This window comes from Notamacropus eugenii, chromosome 6, assembly GCF_028372415.1.
Source record: "Notamacropus eugenii isolate mMacEug1 chromosome 6, mMacEug1.pri_v2, whole genome shotgun sequence".
Classification (NCBI taxonomy): Eukaryota; Metazoa; Chordata; class Mammalia; order Diprotodontia; family Macropodidae; genus Notamacropus; species Notamacropus eugenii.
The window spans coordinates 185,957,751-185,964,749 of record NC_092877.1 but is presented as its reverse complement, the minus strand read 5'-3'; positions in this window follow the sequence as shown (position 1 = coordinate 185,964,749).

Here is a 6,999-nt window from a genome sequence, read left to right as displayed (position 1 = left end):
CCCTTAACCTGTATTTCTTGTTACCCAGTGGTAAGAACATTACATTTGGTCCTAACACTTTGAGTTCCGACTTCTTTAGCTCCCTCCCTCTCTACCCCTTCCCTTTGGAAGGCAGGCAGTTCAATATAGGCCATATCTGTTTAGTTTTGCAAATGATTTCCATACTAATTGTGTTGTATAGGCCTAACTATATTTCCTTCTGTCCTGTCCTGTCCCCCATTACTTCTATTTTCTTATGGTCCTTTCCCTCCCCATGAGTGTCGACCTCGTATTGCATTCTCCTCCCCATGCCGTCCCCTCCATCCTCCCCCCCATCCTGCTTGTGCCCCTGTTCCCCACTCTCCTGTATTATGAGATAGGTTTTCCTATCAAAATGAGTGTGCATTATATTCTTTCCTTTAGTGGAATGTGATGAGAGTAGACCTCATGTTTTTCTCTTGCCTCCCCTCTTTATCCCACCACTAATAAGTCTTTTGCTTGCCTCTTTTATGAGAGATAATTTGCCCCATATAACTTCTCCCTTTCTCTTCCCAATATTTCTCTCTCACTGCTTGATTTCATTTTTTTTTTAAGATATGATCCCATCCTCTTCAATTCACTCTGTGCACTCTGTCTCTATGTATGTGTGCGTGTGTGCATGTGTGTGTGTGTGTACTCCCACCCAGTGCCCAGATACTGAAATGTTTCAAGAGTTATAAATATTGTCTTTCCATGTAGGAATGTAAACAGTTCAACTTTAGTAAGTCCCTTATGACTTCTCTTTGCTGTTCGCCTTTTCATGGTTCTCTTCATTCTTGTGTTAGAAAGTCAAATTTTCTTTCCAGCTCTGGTCTTTTCATCAGGAAAATTTGAAAGTCTTCTATTTCATTGAAAGACCATTTTTTCTCCTGAAGTATTATAGTCAGTTTTGATGGGTAGGTGATTCTTGGCTTCAGTCCTAGTTCCTTTGACTTCTGGAATATCCTGTTCCATTCCCTTCTATCCCTCAGTGTAGAAGGTGCCAGGTCTTGTACTATCCTGATTGTATTTCCACGATACTTGAATTGTTTCTTTCTAGCTGCTTGCAATATTTTCTCTTTCACCTGGGAATTCTGGAATTTGGCCACAATGCTCCTAGGAGTTTCTCTTTTTGAATCTCTTTCATGGGGTGTTCTGCGGATTCCTTGAATATTTATTTTGCCTTCTGGTTCTAGAATCTCAGGGCAGTTTTCCTTGATAATTTCATGGAAGATGATGTCTAGGCTCTTCTTTTGATCATGGTTTTCAGGTAGTCCCAGAATTTTTACATTGTCTCTCCTGATTCTATTTTCCAGGTCGGTTGTTTTTCCAATAAGATATTTCACATTATCTTCCATTTTTCGAATCTGCACGGTATGTTCTGAGATATCTGTCTTTCTTGAAAAGTCCAAAGCTTCCATCTGTACCATTCCAGATTTGAAAGATCTATTTTCTTCAGTGAGCTTTTGAATCTCTTTTTCCATTTGGTTAATTCTGATTTTGAAAGCATTCTTCTCCTCATTGACCCCTTGCACCTCCCTTGCAAGCTGAGTTAGGCTAGTTCTCAAGGTGCCAATTTCTTCAAGATTTTTTTGGTTCTCCTTTAGCAGGGAGCTGATCTGTTTTTCATGCTTCTCCCTTATCCCTCTCATTTCCCTTCCCAGTCTTTCCTCCACCTCTCTAACTTGATTTTCAAAATTCCTCTGGAGCTCTTCCATGGCCTGAGCCCATTGGGTGGGCTGGGACAAAGAGTCCTCGATTTCTGTGTCTTTGCCTGATGGCAAGCATTGTTTCTCCCCATCAGAAAGGAAGGGAGTAAGTGTCTTTTCTCTGGTAAAATACCCTTCAATAGTTTTATTTCTTTTCCCTTTTCTTGGCATTTTCTCCAACCAGTGGCCTGACCTCTGAATGTTCTCCTCACACCCACCTCCCCTCCTTGTCCTCCCAGCCAGCGTTTGGGGACTGAGATTCAAATGCTGCTTCCCGCCTTAGGATTTTTGGGGGGGCAGGGCTGCTGTTCAGTGTGAGAATTAAGTTCAGGTGGTCAGGGGCAGGGCCGCCTCTCAGGCATAGTTCCCTCAGGGGGTTTATGCACAGACCTTCCACAATGTATCCAGGCTCCTGCCCGTTTGGGGAGCCCCCGTCCACAGCCACCTCTCAGCTTCTATCTCCTGGGGGGTCCCGAGCCATGGGGGCACCCCACTCCACTCTCAACCCGCCAAAGAGACTCTCTCACCTACCCCCGTCAGTCACCTGTTGGTGGGGGGGCTTGTGCCGCCTCTGGAGATCCCGTCTCTGGAGCCTTCTTGGAGCCGTGGCTGCCGCAGGTCCGGGCTGGGCTCCACGTCTGCAGCGCGACGGACCTTTTGCGAGAGGTTTGCAGGTCCCTCTATGGGTGGGGGGACCCGCGTGGCCGCTCGAGATCCCGTCCCGTAGCCCTCTCGGATCTTTTTCTCACGGTGTCCCTGCTGGTATGGTTGCTCTCTGCTACCTACCCTGGCGCCCAGTCCACGGCGTGAAGGACCCCCGTGAGAGGTTTGCAGGTCTCTCTGGAACAGAAATCTCCCTCGTTCCAATATTCCGTGGCCTCTGGGTGCAGAATTCGCCCTGGGTTAGTCCCCTCTAGCCGTTCTGTGGTTTGTGGGTTCGGAGCTATGTGTATGTGCGTCTTTCTACTTCGCCATCTTGGCTCCGCCCCCTGAATCTGCACTATTTTAAAATGTATTCTTCGGGGGTGGGGGAGAGCGGGGAGTGAAGGAGGAGAACACGCTCCCCGGATGCATGCCCGCCCGCGTCCGGAGCCCCAGGGAGCGCCCGTGGGGTGCCCGATTCGTGCGGAGAGCGCCCCAGGCCCGGAGCCCCCGCGGCGCGCCTCCCCCGGGAGGGGTCTGCTCTCCCCCGGCTCTCTCCCTGCCTCTTGGGCTCCCTCGCAATTCCGCTAGTTCTTAATTACTTATGTACTTTGTATCCTTTCAGGGCTTAATAATTTTGTACTAATTATTTTATGCTTATTTCTTTAACTAGATGGTAAGAAAGTTGAGCACAAGAGTAGAATTTTCTGTCTGAATTTAAAGGACTCTGTAAATAGAGTTGAACAAAAAAGAAAATTAGTAATCACTTATAGTTTAGATTTAGGAACAACTATACATTGTTGTATATAATAATCTTCCTGATTAGTACCTCATGGGATACCTACCAGTGCATGAATAAACTTATGGACATTCTTACCTTACACAAAGTGTGCAACACAGCTCTACCATTTCAATTATATTCAGCTTTGGTTTGAAGAGCATGGAAAGCGACGAGAATATTAATTCTTCCCACACCTAAGTTGGTCTGTTCAGTCTTCTGATCCTCACTTCAGTTTGCATCTGACTTTGCCCATCTGACTTTGATATGCCTAGGGACATAAAGAATGAACTGCTAGAGAGTGTCCTTTTTTTGTAATAGAACGGAAGTTAAAAAGATGAAAACTTCTCTTCGAAAAAATACACTAGAAGATTGTTACTTGAGCTACTGGATGGTAAGAAGAAAACTGCAGGAGTCATGGTGATGAAATTTGCAGAAAATCAAGTGCTGATTGTAAGGCAGACCTGTGATTTATGTAAATTTACAACCTTTTTGCCTGATCCCTGGGATTCAAAGAAAAAATTGTCATATTAAGCAAGTGGAAGGGGAAGGTTGGTAATACTTGTTTTTCTCATTAAATACAATTATCAGGGTCATTCTTAGGTAGAAAATAAGGTGGAAGATTTTTCAAAGTGACAGTGGGATAATGTGGGGTGGTATAAGTAGTGCTCAAAAATATTTCGTAATTATCCAATTTAATTATTTTAAATATATTTTCATTTTACTGAATGTTTTCCAGTTACTTGCGGGTTTTAAATAATCCTATTTCTAAGGAAATTTAGTTCTAATTTCTCTCCTTCTCTCCTTCCATTTTCCTCATCTTCAGAAGACAAGTTATTTGATGATGATTATATATATGAAGTCTTGCAAATATGTTTTCATATTAGATATAATACTAAAGAAAACACAGACAAAAATTAAACAAGAAAAGTAAATTTTTTTTTCTACGTATACATCAATCTACATTCAGAGCACGTCAGTTTTCTCTGTGGAGATGTATAGCATTTGTCATCATGGGTTCTTTGAAATTGACTTGGATCATTCTTTTGGTGACAAGGAGTCGGTCATTTTTTAAAATTAAGTAATTTGTTTTCAGTTTTTTTTATAATCACTTACATACATATTATATTTCCTCCCTCCCTTCCCTACCTCCCCTCCTTCTTTCCCCCATCTTCACTGAGATGGCATACAATTTTATATAGGCTCTACAAATACATTCTTATTAAATACATTTTCACCTTACTCATGTTGCACAGAGGAATTAAAATGAATGGAAGAAACCGTGAAAACAAAACAAAATACAAGACAAAATGGTTTCTTTCATTCTGAGATCCAATTCCATAGTTCTTTCTCTGAATGTGAAAGGTATTTGACTTCAGGAGTCCATTGGGAATTTTTTTAGGTCCTTGCATTGCTGTGAAGTGCTAAGTCTACCAGAAAAATTCTTTGGACACTGTGGTTGTTGCTCTGTACAAAATTCTCCTGGTTTTGCTCCTTTCACTCAGCATCAGTTTATATAATTCCTTCCAGGCCTCTCTGAAGTCTTCCTGACAGTTATTTCTTATAGCAGAAGGGTATTCCGTTATATTCATTTACCACAACTTCTTCAGGCATTCTCAAATTGATAGGCATCCTCTTGATTAACAGGTCTTGGCCACAACAAAGAGAGCTGATATAAATATATTTATACATGTAGGGCCCTTTCCCATTTTTATGATCTCTTTGAGATACAGTCCTAGAAGTGATATTACTGGGTGAAAGGGTATGGACATTTTGTAGCTCTTAGTTTACAGGTCCAAAGTACTCTCCAAAATGATTGGATCAGCTGACAGGTCCACCAACAATGAATTAGTGTCCCAACTCTCCCACCACTTCTCCAACATTCATCATCTTCTTGTTTTCTCATATTAGTCAATCTGATAGGTGTGATGTGGTACCTCAGAGCTGTTTTGATTTGTACCTCTCTAATCAACAATGATTTAGAGCATTTCTTCATATGTCTATAGATAGCTTTAATTTCTTCCTCTGAAAACTGCTTGTTCATATCCTTTGACCATTTATCGATTTCAATTGGAGAACGACTTGTATTTTTGTACATTTGAGTCAGTTCTCTATATATGTTGGAAATGAGGCCTTTATCACAGACACTCTTTGCAAAAATTCTTTCGCAGCTTTCTACTTCCCTCCAAATCTTGATTGCATTGAATTGGTTTCTGCAACAACCTTTCAATTTAATGTAATTGATATGATCCATTTTGCACTTTATAATGTTCTCTATCTCTTGTTCAGTCAAAAATTTCTCCATTCTCCATAAATCCGACAAATACACTATTCCTTGCTCCCCTAATTTGTTTACAGCATCAGTCTTTATACCTAGATTATGTCTCCATTTGCACTTTATTCTTATGTATGATGTCAGGCATTTCTCTATGCCCAGTTTACACTAGACTGTTATCCAGTTTTCCCAGCAATTTTTGTGAAATGGTGAGTTCTTATCCCAGAAGTTGGGGTCCTTTGGTTTATCAAATAGGTGATTGCTGTATTCACTGACTACTGTGTCTTGAGTACCTAATCTATTCCACTGGTCTACCCCTCTATTTCTTAGCCAGTACCATGTGGTTTTGATGTTTGATTTTTTATAATACAATTTTAGATCTGGTAGGGTTAGGCTACCTTCCCTACTATTTCTTTTCAACATTGCTGATAGCTTTCCTAATATTGAACCAGTCATGTATTCCTTGTATAAATAATTATTTCTACAATATTTGTGGTGCTGTGCACAATATTCTCCTGGTTCTGCTTACTTTACCTTACATGAGTTCATATAAGTCTTCCCAGTTATTTTCTGAAATAATTTTCATTATTATTATTATTTCTACCCAGGTTCTTACTCCCAAAAACAAGTGGGTAAATACTTTTTAAATTTAATTTTTAGTTTTCAACATTAACTTACATAAGATTTTGTGTTCTAAATTTTCTCCTTCTACCCACTCCTCTCTCACCAAGACAGTGTGACATCTGATATAGGCTTTACATATTTAATATTGAATATATTTTCAAATTAGTCATCTTGTAAAAATGAATTAAAACTCATGGGAGAAATGAAGAAGAAATCAAGGGAATGGAAGAGAGAGAGAGAGAGACAGAGAGAGAGACAGAGAGAGAGAGAGAGACAGAGAGAGAGAGACAGAGAGAGAGAGAGACAGAGACCTAGTAAGACATAGAGAGAGGGGGAAGGAGAGAGACACAGAGAGAGAGAGAGAGATGGAAAGAGACAGACAGACAGACAGACAGACAGAGAGAGCGCAAATAGTATGTTTTGATTGACGTTCAGAGCCCATAGTTCTTTTTCTGGAGTTGGATACGATTTTCCATCATGAGTCTCTTGGAATTCTCTTAGGCACTTGGACTGCTGAGAAGAGCTAATCAAGTCTATCAGTTAATCATTGAACAATGTTGCTGTTACTGTGTACAATTATCTCCTGATTCTCCTTACTTCACTAAGCATCAGTTCATGTAAGTCTTTCTGAAGTCTGCCTGCTCATCATTTCTTATGGAACAATAGTATTTCATTATAGTCACGTACCACAACTTGTTAAGCCTTTTTCAATGTATTTGGAATCCACTCAATTTCTAATTCTTGGCCACTACAAAAGGAATTGCTATGACTAGCTTTGTACATGTGGGTCCTTTTCTCATTTTTATGATCTCTTTGAGATACAGCCCTGGAAGTGGTTTTGCTCAGTCAAAGGGTATGAACAGCTTTAAAGTCCTTTGGGCACAGTTCCAAATTGCTCTATAGAATGGTAGGATCAGTTCACAACTAGACCAACAATGCATTAGTCTTCTAATTATCCCACATCTTCTCCAATA